The 18,849-nt window shown below is 40.7% G+C and overlaps 1 long non-coding RNA gene across 2 annotated transcripts in view; it reads right to left on the bottom strand.

The window, feature by feature from the left end:
* Positions 1-9,106: 9,106 nt before the first annotated feature.
* LOC125454644 (uncharacterized) overlaps positions 9,107-18,849 on the bottom strand; it is a 64,067-nt gene continuing 54,324 nt past the window's right edge. For both annotated transcript variants that reach the window (XR_007248064.2, XR_007248065.2), the window contains exons 5-6: positions 11,491-11,585; positions 9,107-9,626 (exon numbers count right to left, since the gene is read on the bottom strand). This is a non-coding gene — a long non-coding RNA (uncharacterized LOC125454644). The remainder of the gene's footprint in view (positions 9,627-11,490; positions 11,586-18,849) is intronic.

The following is an 18,849-nucleotide window of genomic DNA, read 5'->3' as shown; positions in this document are numbered from 1 at the left end:
CAAAGGTTGGTTAAGAGTCAACCACATATATATAATTATGAGGAACTTAGATGGGATAGACAGGAAGGAACTTTTCCTTTTGATGGAGGGATCAATGATCAGGGGCATAGATTTAAGGTGAGGGGCAGGAGGTTTGGGGGAGATGTGAAGAAAGACCTTGTTATTCAGGGGATGGTGGGAATCTGGAACTCACTGCCTGTAAGGGTGGTAGAGCCAGAAATGCTTATAACATTTAAAAGGTATTTTTACTTGCAAGTGCTGAAAAATGGGGTTAGAATAGCAAGGTGATTGTTTTTGATGACACAGACTCAGTAGGCCAAAGGCCCTTTCTCAGTGTTGAGGAACTCTATGATGTGTGTTTGGAAGAGTCCACAGACATGGTCCACCATTGCCATCTGCTGGACAGAGGGAGCACTGCACCAACAAGAAACCTTCAACTTCTTTACACTTGAAAGAAAGGGATACTGCTTTTCATGGGAGATGTTAGAACATTGCTGTTGTGAAAGAATCGCCTGAAAAGCTTCTCATGGGGAATAAAATCAGATGAAAAAGACTTTGTTCAGCATACAGTAGTATTTATTAATCAAAGTTGATTCTTGCCTGTTTTTCGTCATGAGATTTTACGGCAAAAATATGGAATAAAACAATTTAATTTCATGATAGCCTGGAGGCATATTACGTTTCAAAAGGGAAAACTGACTTGGTAACATGGTCAGTAATGCCTGATAGATAAAGATCAGCCTATTGCTCCCCATCCATGCTCTCATCCACCAATAGCCCCAAACCCCTTTATAATTCGATCTTTCCCAAGTTATTCAATGGATCTTCTACCCTCTCATAGTGAAAGTTGAGATCTCAGGTACCAGCTGAAATAACTGCACAGAGGTTGGTATCCTGTCCTGAAGCTGCCCTTTATTTATACGTGGAGAGTCCTTTATACTGATCCAGCTTCCTCACAACCAGCTGTCAGAGTGAACAGAACCTCTGATACTCCTGTTCTTGCCTGTCAGCCAGGGCTCCGTGATTAGACCAGGTTAACATCCACAATCAGGGAACTCATGTTCTATGAGGCCCACCTACCTGACTTCATTACAATCATTACATCCCTCCTTCTCTGAGTTTGAGGGCATAGGCCGGTTTATTTATTTGCAGCTCTGCCTGGAGCGTTCCAGCACCAGGTCAGGTTTCTCCAACTCTGCCTCTGATATGGATGGCATGTAACACACAGTAGCTTGCCTCTAACACCCAGAGCATCTCAGAATAAATTCATTCCCTTCATCTGGCGGCAAAGACATCGAGGTGGTGACACCTGCGATGTCCATCTCAGATTCTAAGCTATCTTGAACTCCTCGATCCACAGGTCACAGTATGTCAGAAAAGCTGTTAAAGAGCCGGGCACGTTTTGCTCCCACATCATCTGTGAGTTCGCAGCTTTCATATGATCCTTGTCTTTGTTCAAGACTGTTGTACTGCCTGAACTTTATACGTCATGGGACCTGAGGGTGTCGACCATGCTTCTTACCCTTGCAGAATTATTCCTGTAGTTCCTACACCAAACTTCATCGCCTGGAGTAAACCGTCTCCCTGACTTAGCAGAATCTTGTGTCTAGCATTGGTGTTCTGATGTCATTTCACCACACACCCAGGTCCAAATTTAACTTGGTCTGGAGTCTTCTCCCCATCAGCAATTCTGCTGGATCTATGCCTGTAGGTTCATAAGGGATGGCCTGATAGTCAAATCGGAGTTAGGAAAGTTTGGTAGCTAGTGAAGCTAATGGCTCTCTTTAAGCCTGCCTTCAAAGTTTCAACAGCTCTTTGGATGATAGATGGCATGGAGCCGCCCTTATGTGATGACTATCATTTGACTTTAGGAAATACTCAATTTCCCTGTTGGCAAATGATGGCCCATTATCTGTGACCAACACTCTTGGGAGTCTGTGTATCGCAAAAGATGCTCACAGCTTTTCTATCTTCGTCCACAAATTTGACAAATGAACACTATGCAGGTCCAGCCACTTTGACTGGGTGTCCACGATGACTAAGTGCACTGAGCCCATGAAAGGGCCTGCAAGGTCAATGTGTAGCCAAGTCCAAGGCTAACCCAGCCATTCCCACAAATGTGGGGGAATTGCTGGCAGTGATTTTTATCCTTGTTGGCACTTTGGGCACTGCCCAACAACAACACAACTATGTCTGCATCCAATCCTGGCCACCAGCTGTAATGCCTTCATTTTGGAAACCCCTGGTGGAAATCAGCCAGTATCTGGCAGCGATCTTCGCTTGGGACAATCACTCTTGCCCCACCCCCATAATAATATGCCATCCTCTACTGCAATCTGGTCCCTCTGGATTTAAAAAGGTTTCAATTCTGTTTGTAATGGCCCGTGGTATCCTCCATTATCACCAGCTGTTTCAGTTTTGTTAGGACCAGATCATTCTACATCCAAAATCTCATATTGTCAGCTGTGACTGGAAGAGTATCCAGAAAATTTAAAACTGTTATGGACTCTTCCAGTAGTGTATCACTGATGGTATATCTGCCAGAAGGAGGTGGCTCAATGCATCTACATTTGCTACTTGGCTTCCTGGACTGTGTTCCAACTTGCAACGCCCTCAATATTAGAGCCCACTGCAGCATTCGGCCTGAAGCTATGGGTGGCACTGCCTTAATCTCTTTAAAAAGACGTAGCAAGGGTTTGTGGTCTGTTAGTATTACAAATATATGTCCATAAAGGTATGCGTACACCATCTCAAAGACAACTGCTGTGAGCGAATTTCTTCAGGAGCATGCTTTTCTCTCGTTGCCACGGAAAAACTCCACAAACGCCGATATCCTGTCACCAAATCACCCTTTATTTACATAAGGGGAGTCCGTGACATTAATCCAGCTCCCTCAGAGCTAGCTCTCAGAGTGAGCAGGATGGCTGATGCTCTTGCTTATATGTGTCAGCCAGGTGTCCTTGGTTGGACCAGATTAACAGCCTCAATCAGGAACTCATATTCTATGAAGTTGACTTGGCTGACCTCATTTTAATCACTGTGCTATAAGCTGTTGTGCTATTTGGAGAATTTTACATTAATAATTGCTGTGCTTTAAAATGTTGACAAAAATGTAATAGTGGCACTGGGGACCAAATCCAGCTTTTTTGGATTTTCTGAAACCATCTCAGTGACTCACCTCATTTGTGACAGTGGACAATATATACTATGGACAAGATGACAATGCGGACTATGGACAATAAGATAATAGACACAGCCTCAAAGATATAAATATATGAAAACTCATCATTAAAACTAGGATTAATCTTCATGATTGTGCAAGGCCTGAATATTTGCCTGATGGTAAGTGAAATCATATTATATCATGCTCTGAATGAGGGCAAATTTCAACTTTAAGAATGCAATGTGAAAAATAATCCTCAAATTGTTGATTAAAGATCATTTACTGATAGGGTAATGATCAAACAATACACAAACGGAAATCAGGCAACCTCTTTGCATTACAAGACTATTATACAGATGAGTAAAACATCCACTCCCTCCACCACCAACACTCAGTAGCAGCAGCGTGTACTATCTATAAGTTGCAGTGAAAATGGCTCCTTAGCCAGCACCTCCCAAACCCATGGCTGCTACCATCTAGAAGGACAAGGGCAGTAGATACATGGGAACACCACCACCTGCAAGGTCCCCTCAAGCCACCATCCTGTTATGGATATACATTGTCATTCCTTCAGTGTCACTGGGTCAAAATCTTGGAACTCCCTCTCGTGTCTACCTACATCAAGAGGACTGCTGCAGTTACAGAAGGAAGTTCAGCATCACCTTCTCAAGGGGAACTAGGAATGAATAACAAATGCTGCCCCAGCAGGTAATATCCACATCCCATGAATCTAACCATCACCCTGCAGTCATTGAATGGAAATACAGTTGCTGAATTCCACAATTACCTCCTTGGAGTTACCATTGATCAGAAACTGAAATGGATGAGACATATACTAGAACAGGTTAGAGGATAGAAATATTGCAGCAAAAGCCTGTGTACCATTTACAATCCATAGACTAGTTGACTCTCAAAATGACTAGATGAATGCAGCTCCAACTACGGTCAAGAGGTTTGATGCCCTCCAAGATGAAGCAACCTGGTTATTTTTCCAACCCTATCAGCAGCTCCAACATATATAAACCTGACCACCACTGCAGAGTAGCAGCAATGAATACCATCCACAAGATGCAGTGTGGGAGGTCACCAAGGTTCTACCGGCCAGCAGCACTGTGCCTCAATGGTTAGCACTACTGCCTCCCTGCGCCAGGGACTTGGGTCCGATTTCACCCTCGGGTGGCTGTCTGCGTGGAGCTTGCACATCCTCCCGGCGTCTATGTGGCTTTCCTTCCACATCCAAAGATGTGAAGGTTATGTGGATTAGCCATGAGAAAATGCAGGGTTACAGGTAGGGGAGTGGGTCTGGGTGGGATGTTGTTCAGATGACAAGTATAGGCTCGATGGGACAAATGACTTGCTTCCACACTGTCAGGATTTTGTGATTCTACAGCACCTTTCAAACCTGAAAACTCTATCATTTAGAAGGAAAACAGTAACAGTTGCTTGGGAACACTATCATCTGCAAGTTTTCAACCACGATACAGATCATCCTGACTGGGAACTATATTGCTGTACCTTCAGTGTTGCTGAGCCAAAATCCTGGAACTCCCTTCCTAACAGCACTATGGGTCTTTCTAAGCCCCAAGGGCTGCACCAGGTCAAGAAGGCATCTCATCTCCATCTCCTCTGAGGCAATCGGGGATGGGCAATAATTTTTGGCCTGGCTACTGAGGACCCACATCCCATTAAAATAAAAATTAAGCATCTTAAGTTGTTTGAAATATCACATGGATAAGGGTAAAGAAACATTCTTATGAAACAAATGAAGATGAGGAGATCTCATCAAAAAACTAAAGTCATCATGGTCTTACCAGACCTTAGGACTGCTCTCTCATCACAGAGGAGCAGCTGGTGGTGACTTAAACTGAGGGCCACCACTCTTCAGGTGAGGGGAGAGATTGTGAAGGAGACACTGTCATGGCAACCTCAGTAAGATGGGGGTAGGTGAATCCACACTGTTGGCATTACTTTGCATTACACACTAGCCATCCAACCACCTGAAATGAGCAACCTTCACTATGAGCTCACCAGACAACTTATGACTACTCTGAATCTTACTGACCAGATGAATGCCTGAGAAGTATCAAAGAGTACCTATACAATGGAGTGGTGTTGTCAAGCTAACATAGCCACATACAGATCAATAAAAAAAATTAGGCACTCCTGCCTCAAACATATTGAAGAACAACTGCGATAAGAATGAAACAGTATTTTAGGCCATGAAAGAAAATAGCTCAGAAATGAGGCAAACAGAATGCTGTAAAGGCAGCCAGAATTATCAAAACAGCACTTGCATGACAAAGAAAGATTTTCAACACAAGACATAAGCATACATATGAACATATCCAGAGCAGGCCACTCGGCCTGTCATGCCTGCTGTGCTTTACAACATGATTGTTGATGGCCCCACCTCCATATGTGCAGGCCCCATTCACTCCTCATTCATTAAGAAATGTAGCTACTCCTACCTTATAAATTCGATAACCTTCATTGTTCTATGGGAAAGAGAATTCTGAAGATTTTTGACTTGGAGAAAAACAATCTCTTCATTTCTGTCAGAGATAGTAAGAACTGATGATACTAGAGTCAGAGATAACGCACTTCGGAGCTGGAGGAGCACAGCAGGCAAGGCAACATCAGAGGGGCAGGAAAGTTGATGTTTTGGGTCGGGACCCTTCTTCAGAAATGAAGAATTTTTCTTTCCTGAAGAAGGGTCCCGTCCGAAACATCAACTTTCTTCGTCCTCTGACGCTGCTTGCCCTGCTGTGCTCCTCCAGCTCCACACTGTGTTATCTCTTCATTTCTGCATTAACTGGGAAACCCATTAAGGATCATAACGCTCAGAGATAATGGGAACTGCAGATGCTGGAGAATCCGAGATAAAGTGTGAAGCTGGATGAACACAGCAGGCCAAGCAGCATCTTAGGAGCACAAAAGCTGATGTTTTGGGCCTCAGCCCTTCATCCTTGTCCCCACACCTCCTCCCTCACCCCCGTCCCAGGCCCCAAGATGACTTTCCATATCAAGCAGATGTTCACCTGCACATCTGCCAATGTGGCATACTGTATCCACTGTACCTGCTGTGGCTTCCTCTACATTGGGGAAACCAAGCAGAGGCTTGGAGACTGCTTTGCAGAAGACCTCCACTCGGTTCACAATAAACAACTGCACCTCCCAGTCGTGAACCATTTTAACTCTCCCTCCCATTCCTTAGACGACATGTATTTCCTGGGCCTCCTGCAGTCCCACAATGATGCCACCCGAAGGTTGCAGGAACAGCAACTCATATTCCACTTGGGAACCCTGCAGCCCAGTGATATCAGTGTGGACTTCACAAGCTTCAAAATCTCCCCTTGCCCCACTGCATCCCAAAACCAGCCCAGCTCGTCCCCGCCTCCCTAAACAGTTCTTCCTCTCACCTATCCCCTCCTCTCACCCCAAGCTGCACCTCGATTTCCTACCTACTAACCTCATCCTGCCTCCTTGACCTGTCCGTCCTCCCCAGGCTGACCTATCCCCTCCCTATCTCCCCACCTATACTCTCGTCTCCACCTATTTTTTCCTCTATCAATCTTCGGTCGGCCTCCCGCTCTTTCCCTATTTATTTCAGAACCCTCTCCCCATCCCCTTCTCTGATGAAGGGTCTCAGCCCGAAACATCAACTCTTGTGCTCCTAAGATGCTGCTTGGCCTGCTGTGTTCATCCAGCTTCACACGTTGTTATCTATAGTTGATTATAGAGGTTACTAAAAATATTCTTACAAATCTAAAGAGGCTATTAGGCCAAAGAAATTCATTATGCCTTGATAAAACTCATTCCCACCTAGTATTGGTGAAAATTTGTCGACCCAAAACTGTTTTTCTTTCCCCCAAGGACTTCCTGAACTAATAACTAAATTCTAGCATTTTCTCTGCTTGTTTCAGTTACACATTGTCTTTTCACCCAGGGTTGAATGTCAGACATCTTTAATTCATGTGAATATGTCATGACACAACTCCAGAGCAGATGGGATTTGAACCTGGACATTATGGTCCAGAAGCAGGACCGCTAACGTTGTGTCATAAAAGCTTACTCTCGGGATGACAATTAACAAATTAATTCCCCTCTGCCAACTAATTAATCTCTGATCATTTCTCTCTAAGAACTCATTTAATTGACTTTTCATTGGCTCCTTCAATGAATTTTCTCTCTACAAATTGAAACATAAAACCATGGATCGTGGAGCTTATGTGGTTCAATGGCAGTGTACCTGCCTGTAGGTTAGAAGGTCTGAGTTTAAGTCACAGCTACCCTGGAGTTATGCTATAACAGATTCAAACAGGTATATTAGAAATGATTGAAACCATGGATTAGTTGCAATGCAGAAGGAGGCCATTCAGCCCATGCTGATTCTCTGCAAGGGCAACTCACCTGGTACCTTTCCACTTAGACCTGCAATTATTTTTCAGCTGTTGATGAATTCTCTTTCGAAAGTCACAGTGAATCTGGCTCCAACACATGCTCAGGCAGTCCTTTCCAGAATCTAACCACATGCTGCATCAATTTTTTGCAAAGTACTTTAATTAAATGTCTTCTCAGTCTCAGCCCTTCTGTTAATGTGAACAGATCTTGTCTATTGATTCTGTCATGACCCTTGTTATTTTGAACACCTCAATGAAATCTCCTACCAAACTTCTCTTCTTGAAGGACAACAGTTGCAGTTCCCTTTGATGTTTACACTCTGTGAATGTCAGACCACAAGTGAAAGTTATTCAAGTACATCATTAACAGTCCAAAATAAATTGAACTACAAAATAAAAAAAAGGATGGAGGGTCTAGGCCCGAAATGTCAGCTTTTGTGCTCCTAAGATGCTGCTTGGCCTGCTGTGTTCATCAAGGATCATAATGCTATTGCCTGAACATGCAAAGAGCAAAAGAAAATTTAAGGTTGAGTAGCACACTGGGAGTTGGGTTGAATAAAGAGCCAGCAACTGATGCTGCAAAAAGGCTATATAGAGTGTTCTGCCTCAGTTTTTTAACCAAGGAGGAGACAGGGGTGTTATCAGATTTTGAAAGAAAAACGTGTATCAAAGATGACTTGTTCTCACCATTCACACCACCAGCATCATGTCTATTGCACAGCTGCACAAATCTAAAGTAAATAGATCTCAGGGGCCAGATAAGATCCATTCGAGGATTTTTATGGAATGAATGAAACAGGAACTTGGAGGAGGAACTTTGCACAAGTTTTCCTTCAGTTACCTAATATTAGCAAGCTGCTGGGCCTAGGGCAAGCCAGATGCCATTTCTCAAAGTGGCCCAGAACATTAAAGCAAAAACAGAAAGTACTGGAAAAACTCAGCAGGTCTGCCATTATCTGTGGACAGCAAAACAGAGTTGAGGTTTCAAGTCAGGCATGACTCTTGTTTAGGATTATTATTGACTTTGAAAAGCACAGGCCATTGTGTTTCATGTCTTTTTAGGCAAAGTTATCAAAACCCCAGTTACAGATAATACTATGGAGCACCAGAAGAGAAACAGGACTATGCTCAAATAGGTTTATGATGGAGAAGCCATGCAAGTTTAATTTTCAGAAGATTTGAGAAAGGAGCAAGGCATCAAATGTGCTGTCCTTAGATAAGGAAAGTAATGAGAGTGGGGATCAGTGGAAATATTTTTGTATTGTCTATATAATTGTCTGACCAACAGAATCGAAAGGGATACAGCTCAGTGATTGTCAATTAGAAGGGACTAGTGGAATCTCAAGCTTGATCACAAGTTTGCTGTCAGTTCCTAAATTTGCAGTTGAGATAAAATGATTAAAGGAGGTAGACTATAAAAGTGGAGCAAAATGATTCAAGATTTAATGATTTTGGAAATGAATCAATACACTGCATTTCTCTACTTTAAATTTTCATTTGCTGAGTGCTTCACAGATCAACAAAATTCAGCAAGCGACCACCACTTAAATAGTAAGAAAATTGTTAGAGAGGGATGACAATAAATTGAAGCTATCACAGCTAAGTTCAAGAGGCAGTGACTATCAATGAACATGTCAAGACTCAGTAATGGGCCAATATAGAGCCAAATTAGTCAGGCAATCCTGCTACTTTACAAATCATGGGTTCATCTGCTCTTAGAATACTGTGTGCGGTTCTGGTCACTGTGCAAAAGTGGATAGCAAATAAAGGGAGGAAAGTTGAGGGGATGGAGAGATTTGATCAAATAGGCACATTCTCAATGGAACAGAGAGAGCTGAGAGATATCACAACAGCTCAGCATTTTAGATTATGTAGGAATAGTGTCCCCCGGAGGGCTTATGGCTCAATTGGCAGTGTACTCCTTAGCAAGATGTTCTGGGTTCATGTTTAGGAGAGGTAGTGGTGCAGTAGTAAATGGACTGGTAACCCTGACTTCCAGGCAATGCTCATATGGGTTTGAATCCTCCCATGGAAGGTGGTGAAATTTTAGCTCCTGGAATAACCTAGAATTAAAAGATGGGTTAATAATGATCTGTCATCCAAGCCATTGATACTTAATACAAATAATTGTGACCCCAGCACTGATCCCTGTAGTTAAATTTCATGACCCTGAAAATGTCCCTATATCCCAACTCTCTATTTTCTATTGGTCTGCCAATCCTCCATCCATGGTAATATACTGCCCCCAATACAACAGGATTTTATTTTATTAAGTAAACTTACATGCCATACTTTATTGAATGCTTTTTGGAAAGCCAAACAAATTACATCCAATTGCCCCAAATGTCTCCTAATTGTTATCTCCCTAAAAAATTCAAATAAATTTGTCAGGAATGATTTATCCTTCATGAAGCCAGGCTGATTCTGCCTAATCATGTTGTGCATTTCTAAATGCTCTGCTATTAATTCCTTTCCAATTGACTACAGACTTTTTGAATGACAGGTATTATGCAAAATGGCTTATACTTATTCATTTTTTCATCCACTCTTTTTTGAGTGAGCGTATTGTATTGGTAGTTTTCTAATCTTCTGGAATTTTTCTGGAATCTAATTCTTGGAAAATTACTACTACTAGTTACATCCACTATCTCTGTAACTATTTCCCGTAACATACTAGGATGCAACTCATCAGGTTCAAGGACATCTCGTTCTTTAGCCCATGAGTTTCTCTCGAGGTCATTATTATATTTGTTTCCTCCTGACTTTTGCCCATTGATTTGCTATTTTTGGAATGATATTAGTGTCTCCTACTGTGAAGACTGATGCAAAACGTTTATTCTAGAACCCTGCCATTTCCTAGATCCTCATTATCAATTGTTCAGTTTCATTCTCTAAGAGACCTATATTCACTTTCAACTTTCACATCCGTTTCATAAATTTTAAAGAAACTATACTATTCATTATTACTTGCTAGTTTGCCCTCACAGTTTATATTTTCCTTCTGTTAGTTTTTGAAACTTTCTCAATTCTCTGACTAATTTTTGTCATATTATATGTTTTCCTCCAATTTCACAGTACCTTTAACTTTACTAATTCACCACGGTTGTTTATCTGCTTCCTGGAATCATTCTTCTTCACCGAGACATATCTTCGCTGTGGGTCATGAAGCACTTTCTGAAATGTTTGCCATTGATCATTAATGGCCTTTTAGCTACCTATTTTCCAGTCCACTTCAGCCAACTCTGCGTTCATTTTTAAATAATTATCCTTAACTAAGTTTAGCACAGTTATTTCGAACCCAATTTTCTCACTCTCAAACAGAATGCCAATTTTGACCATGTCATGCTTGCTGTTTCCGAGGGGATCTTTTATTTGAAGATTGTTTATTAAACCCACTTCATTGCACATTACCAGATCAAAAATATCCTGATCCTTGTTTGAATCCACAATGTATTTGGAAACTGTCCCAAATACACTCTATGAATTTGACCTCAGGGCTACCTCTGCTAATTTGATTTTCCCAATCTACATGAAGGTTGAAGTCACCCATGATTAATATATTAACATTTTTAACATGCTCTCATTATCGCATGACTTATTCACTGCCCTACTGTTTGGAGGCCAATAGACTATCTCCAAAAACACCTTCTTCCCCTGTTGGTTCTTACCTCCACCCATATGGATTCTATGCTTACTGAGCAGTCATCATTTCTTGTTATTGTATTCATTCCATCTTGTGCTAACAAATCTACTCAACCACACTTTCCTTCTTATCTCTCCTTTCTTGGAAGATGGTGTGATGTGAATTCAATAAAGCATTTAAAATTAAGAGTTCAATAATGACCATAAAACTGTTGTCGATTATCAGGGAGAAAATTGCATTTGGTTCATTAATGCCCTTTAGACAAGGAAATGTACTATCCTTACCTCGTCTGGCCTGTTTGTGACTCCAAACCGCACAGCATCGTGGTTTACACTTTACTGCTCTCTGAATAATTTGGGATGGTCAATAAATGATGGCTCTGTGAATTAATAATAAAAACTATTGGACAATTGCACAGGCTGAGGCTCCTTTTAAATACTATCCTTTCAAGTCTCCATACCTAGCTCAATTGCTGTCAAACCCTCCTACTGCTACCTAATTTGAGCAGTGCAACTGCCTTCTCAAGTGAGTGTCCTGGGAATTTTCCCCCTTCCTGAACAGTTTTCTCCAGGACATAGTGTGTGAGGAATCAAACAAAGAGTGCTCCATAAAATAAACCTCCAAAAGGTTGTAAAGTGAGATTGGTCAAGGAGTTATTCTAAGTTACCCAAGGATGAACTCCATATAATCTAGCCAATTAGTAGAGCACTTCATTCTGCCTTTTAAGCAATTAAGTTGTAAAGTCATTCAATCTGGCTTGGGTCAAGAGAAGAAGCAGTTATTAAGCTGTAAGCATGTTACAATCCCTCGTGTTCCTATGGGGTCACTTTGTTAAAAGTTAAGGGTTATTGTAAAAATGGAATTAGCCTGTCATCCCATGTTGATTTTGTTGGAAATGAAGGACAAAAGGAGATGAGTGCTTCTGGCACTTGTGTCATTAAGAAGTAAAGCTCTTCTCTTGGTAAAAGTGGCAATCTTTTCATCATAATCAGAAGAAAACTTTTTTCTTCTAGTTTCCAGAGAGAACTTTTTACAAAGAATGTGTAAGAGATGGCTTTCCCAGTACATTGTGTTTGAAAGGACAGATTTCCGGAAGTTAGAATCTAAATTGTGGCCACACTAGCAATTACAGACAGAGCTAAATTAATAATTTCTTGGCAATTTCTTAGAGATTGAGGAAAGAAAGAGGAAGTGAACTCTACGGCATTACTTGAATGAAAGAAATTGGAATCAGAGACCCAACAAACTGATCATGATTAGGTTCATTGACTTGACATTGCTGAAGTTTGAGATTGCATTCCAGGAAAGGTGTGATTAAGCAATCATGGTGCACATGAAGATGAGGTTGTGTTAGCTGTGAATCTTATTAAACACAAAGAATTGAACTATTGGATGAACAAACTGGTTAAAAGCTGAAACTGCCAGTTATCTAAATAATTACTCTTACAAATAACTAACCAGTTTATAACTTCAGACTCTGCCTCCCTCTATTGTTCATACTCAAGTTCCAGTTCACGTGGAAGTGTTCATTTAAACATCGTTGCTTATCCTGTTGAGCAGCTCTCTCCAAAAATGATTGGCTGCTCAGCTGTCAAATAGCCAATAACACATGAGTACATTTGTATTCCCAATGTTGTGTTAAGTTGAAACAATGTGTGATTTGTAACCAAAACCTAATGTTATGTGCATGACTTATCATATGGCTTTTACCTTGAGGAATTGATGAGAAGTTCACATACTTAGCAATTGAACCAAATTGAGTGTTAATAAGTTGTTAGTTTGATCTGAAATGTTGACTGCAATGCTGGTTTACTGAAGAGCCAGGCAGCATTCATCCCCAAGGCCATATCGTGAACCAGATCATGACCCCGTTCATTAAGATTGCTTATTTCCACCTATGTAATGTCATCTGATTGACTTTGCCTTTGTTCACTTACTACCTGAACCCTTACCCATTATTTTACTAACTCCAGACTCAACTATTCCATGTACTCTCAACCAATCTCCTACATTCAACTCTCCATTAAAATCACTGTTGCCCCTGTCCTTATTTACATTAAGTCCACTCTCTTTTCATCCTTCAGCTCACTAACCTACATTGACTGCTCGTTAAGTACTGGCTTGGTTTTCAAACTCCCATCCTTGTTTACACACTTATGCAGAACCTCATGCCTTTCTATCAATGTAATCTTCTCCAGTTAAAACCCTCCAAAATATTTGCGCTCCTCTAATTCGGTCATCTCAAATATCCCAGATTTTAATCACTCCACCTCTGGTGCTCGTACCTTCAAGTTCCTGGATGCCATCCTCTGGAATTCTCTCCTTAAACTTTTACCTCACTTTGGTCCTTTATGAATCTCCATAAATACTGCCCCTTCACCAAGCTTTTGCTCATTTTTCCCAATATCACAGTGTCATATCTTATCTCAAGATGACTCTATAAAGTGCCCTGCAATGTTTTATGGTATGAGAAGATCCCATACAAATGCACATTATTATTGAGCAGGATGTTCAAGCCACAAACCCTGGCTAGTAAGTTTGCGCTGGGGTGTCGCTTACATCATAGGATGCTTAACCCAGCAAGCAAGCATAGATGAGTCAACAGACTCAAATCATCAAACATAGAATAATTGAACCATTGAACATGTCACAAGGTTTTAGTTTGAGCGTGAAGTCCTTAAGAGCTGAATCTGACAAGAAATTGACTAAGTATCATTTATGGAGAGTTACATGGAGGGTTTCTCTTTACAAGGCCTAATGAATTTTATCATGTTGTCATCTCAAACTTGATTCATTAACCATGCACCATTCCCCACTGACACCCCACTCATCCTATCCTCCCATTGCTGTAGGCAGAAGTACTCGCCACTGCTCGGACTACCTTGGATTCCTGGTGTTGAAGTTGTATTTAAAGTGTAGTTATGCAACATGGGACAGTCTGGTGTGCTATGCACAGATTCTGTGAAATATCCCGGGGATGAGCAAATAATGTGAAGTGTGCCCGTTGATATGCAAGGTTATGAAAAAGCGGTTGAAATACTGCCTATTAAACTCAAGGAGAAACATGGGCGGCAATGGTAGCTCAGTGGTTAGCACTCCTGCCCCACAGTGCCCAGGGACCCGGGTTTGATTCCAGCCTCGGGCAGCCATCTGTGTGAAGTTTATCCCCATGTCTGCACGGGTTTTTCCAGGTTCTCTGGTTTCTGCCTGCAGTCCAAAGATGTGCAGGTTAGGGGGATTGGCCATGCTAAATTGTCCATAGTGTCCAGGGATACGCAGGCTACGTGGATTAGCCATGGGAGATGTAGACTTAAAGGAATAGGGTGGGAAGGTGGAGGGAGGTGGGGTATGAGTGGAATGCCGTGTAGAGGGTCAGTGTGGATTCAGAAGGTTGAATGACCTGCTTCGACACTGTAGGATTCTATGGAAATGGAATTTGAATATGTAAAGCTATAGACAGAAGGAAAGTCTGATGTTGCTAGCCCCACTGTTGTGTTGGGGAGAACAGAACCTTCAGGAAACAGAAGATTTGCTTCTTTAGTCACTGTTGAGGTGCAACCTAACATGGCAACCAAGTGATCTCATCATGAGTAATCGCATTGAATCAACAGCAAATATAAGTTCAGGTTAACTGCTAACTGGGAAAATGTACCAGGGTTCAGATGGAAAATAAAGCATTATATGAATGTTTTTCCAGGAAATATGACTGGGCTGACTAAACTGATCTCAGATTTACTCCAAGGATTTGCATTTGTTGATGGTGCAGGACAGGTGAACATTTGAATCAATCTGTGCCAAAAATCCAAGCAAGGTGGCCATCTATTACAACTGGAGCACATGTTATTGAAAATAATAGATACCTTTAGTCATTGCTTTATTTTGAGATATATCCTGTGATTTTGGCTATACATGAGAAGGGAAGAGATGTTTAGGCAATGCTAGCAATAGCAACACTCAGTCATCAATTCCAACTCAGATGACTCAAAAGTAAGTGAGATACTTGGAACTGGGATGGTTGCCCATCATATGATGCAATAGCTATTGGAAAGAATGTGTCGACTGTCAGCAAATTTCATTTAATTAAAATCAAAGTATTTTTAAGCTACCAAGTTAACAGGATTTAGGTCACTTATCTACAAATCCCAAAATGTTAATTTTGAAGATCAACTCAGTGCCTGATAATTACAATAAATACATTTTACCTAAAATTTAAAAACACATTTGTATATATTTAAGTCATGACTGTGTTCAATGCCTTCAAGGCAGTAGTGTATGCTCAACTCATGGCTAGTTCAATTTATGGGAACATAAGAAATAAGAGTCAAAGAAATCCATCTAACTTATTGAGTCTCCTTTGCTTTTCACCTGAATCATGGTTGGGTTTCTACCTCAATACCATTGTCCTGTGCTACCTAATTGCACTACATCCCTCAATATCTTTAATATTTAAAAAATTATTGACCTCTATCTTGAATAAACACAATGAATGAGCTTCCACAGCTCTCTGAAGTACAGAATTGCAAAAATTCACCTCCCTGTGAAGAAATTCATCCTTATCTTATTCTGTTTGGCCTACTTATTATTCTGAGATTGCAATCCTGGTTTTAGAAATTTTCCACCCCACCCAAACAAGGGGAAATATCTTTCTTGCCCCAACCCTTTTGACCCCTTGTATGTTTAAATGAGATCACCTCTTGTTTTTCCAAACTCCAGAAAATATAGACACAGACTCTTTATAGGACAATCCTGTCATTCTCGTGAACACCCATTGCACACTCCGGCAGGGATAGATTTCCTTAGATAAGGAGACCGAAAATGCGCATGATATTCTAGGTGCAGTCTCATCAAGCTTCATACAATTGCAGTGAGATTTCTTTACTTCTGTACTCAAAGCCTCTTGCAATAAATGTCTATATCGGATTTATTTTCCCGATTGTATGAGGCATGGCTACTTCCAGTGACTTACGAACAAGCCACCCAAGTCTGTTGGGACATCAACGCTTGCCAACATCTCACTATTTAAGAAATACTCATAGTTGCCATTTCTATTTTCAAAGTGGATACATTTACACTTTCCACATTATATCCCATCTGCCATGCTCTTGCCCATATACTCAGCCAGTCAAAATCCCTGTAGAGCCCCTTTACATCCTCTTTACAGCTTCCATTGCTATCTTGCTTTATGTGATTCATAAATTTGGAAGTATTTCATTTATTTTCACATCAAAAATTGAGAAAGATTGTGAATGGCTGGGGACCAGGCAGTTATTGTTGGTGTCAGAGTTGTGAAAAAGGGGCAGAATTTTAAAGGATTTGAGAGGTAAGGAGATGCAAAGCCATTGAATGATTCAATCACACTTGAGAACTTAAATTGAAGGTGCTGCTGAACACATAGCCAGTGAGGAGCAGTGATAAGTGAGCAAGACTTGGTGCAAGTTAAAGTACAGGCAGCTAGGTTTCAGATTATCACACCCCAACTGAGGGGACAGTTTGACAAAGCAAATCTTTCATGCGAACCTCAGCTAGTGCAGCATTCATGTCCGTGCTGTTGGCATCACTTTGCATTGCAAACTAGTCACCCAACCAACTGAGCTAACTGACCCCCTTCACTACTGCTAACATCAAGCTAACAGGTCTGTAGTTCACTGTTTTCTGTCTGCTTCCCTTATTAAATAGTGAGGTTGTTTTTGCTAACTTGTAATCTGCAGAAGTTCCAGAATCTGTAGAATTTTGGAAGATTACCACAAATACACTTATTATTTCTGTAGCCCACCTCTTCTAACACTGAGATGCAGATATTAAATCCAAGGCATTTATCCAAACTGGATTAATGAATGGGACTGCAAGGTGATAGGTGCAATGTGTATTGACAAAGTATCTTAAGCAGTTCACTTGCTCTTAGAATCATTTAAAATTATTACTATCATGGGATAATATTTCAGATATTTACCCAGAACTTCCATGTACACATTAAAGAGACCTACCACCTGTAACAAAGTCACGTGAATGTTCATAAGTAACCCATTTTTAAACTGTCACTAGTCACTCTGTGTTCAGTCAGGTACTAAGACTGCTGACTCAATTCTGATGCTGTGAGCACTTTTAATATCAGCTCAAGGAAGTTAACAACTGACCCTTATAGGTTACAAAACACAACATCAAAATACTGCACGTTGAAATATTGACTTTTTAACTCTCAGTCAAGATTTTGCATGCAGCTCAAATGTGAGAGTGAATTTGACAGTGAGAGTCTTTTTCTGTGGATGATGATGTCAGCTTGTACAAGGGGGCATAGCTACAAATTGAGGGGTGATAGATTTAAGACAGATGTCAGAGGCAGATTCTTTACTCAGAGGGTGTTAAGGGCGTGGAACGCCCTGCCTGCCAGTGTAGTTAACTCAGCCACATTAGGGGCATTTAAACAGTCCTTAGATAAGCATATCGATAATGATGGGATAGTGTAGGGGGAGGGCCTTAGATTAGTTCACAGGTTGGCGCAACATCAAGGGCCGAAGGGCCTGTTCTGCACTGTATTGTTCTTTGTTCTATGTTCTATGTTCCAAATCTATCGAGGCCCATTTTTCAGTGAAATGAACTTAGGCACTGAACCCTAGTTTTCATGGGCACAAGCCTCTAGCCTCAAAGCAATGCTCTAGCTGCAACAATTAACAATAGTAACAATCAGTACCCAATTAACAGTTTCACTTTGAGAAACTGTAGAGAAATAAATTGCAGGCAAAATGGTGTTAAATTGGAGTCACGAATTATAATCTCAAATTTGATGCTTCAAATGTTGAAATAAAGATGCTGGTGCAAGGTTAATTTTCTGGACTAGTAATCCAGAAGGTCAGACTAGTTTACTGCAGCATTAATTCAAATTGCACTGTGGCAGCAGGTGGAATTGAAATTTAATGCATAAGATCTAGAATGTAGAGCAAGATTCAGTAAGACACACCGTGCAACCATTGTTGATGGCTGTAAAAGCTCAGCTGGTTACTAATGCCGTTAGGGATGGAAATCTGCTATCTTTATCTGGTTTAGATTGCATGCAATTTGCACATTCAAGAATGTGGGCGACTCTTAACTAACCTCTGAAATGGCTCAGCAAGCAGTTAGAGATGGGTGACAAGTGCAGGCATTGTCAATGATGGCCACATCCCAAGGAAGAATTAAAAAAAAGTCAAATTACCAAAGTAACAGAAAGAAATCTAACCTGCCAAATGAATGCATAATGGAGTGTTTAACGGAGGCAATGACCAAAGGTAAAAAATATTTCACTTCCCTGGAATGATTATGTTCCACAAAACTCGATATGAATTTGTTGCTGATTTAATAAGTTGATATCGATCACCTCAGAGTATTTCACTGGAAGTTTATTATTAGAATATTCTTTATAACTTATTACTATGATTAATTATTAATAAATTTATTATTTATTTATATAATTTATTATTTATTTCTTTATAATTAGAATATTCTTATTCTAAATAAGGGAATGAAAATTGCCTTTACATTTGAGTGGCATCTCTTTCTTGTGGAAAATGTTATAGTATATTTCTATCAAATGTCAAAGTTGCTGAAATGTCAAGGATAAATGAAAACTATACAAAGGGTGGAATCTCCCAAATGCCAAGACCAGAAAT

The sequence above is a fragment of the Stegostoma tigrinum genome, chromosome 9 (assembly GCF_030684315.1).
Source record: "Stegostoma tigrinum isolate sSteTig4 chromosome 9, sSteTig4.hap1, whole genome shotgun sequence".
Taxonomy (NCBI): Eukaryota; Metazoa; Chordata; class Chondrichthyes; order Orectolobiformes; family Stegostomatidae; genus Stegostoma; species Stegostoma tigrinum.
This window is presented reverse-complemented; position numbering and strand designations above follow the sequence as displayed.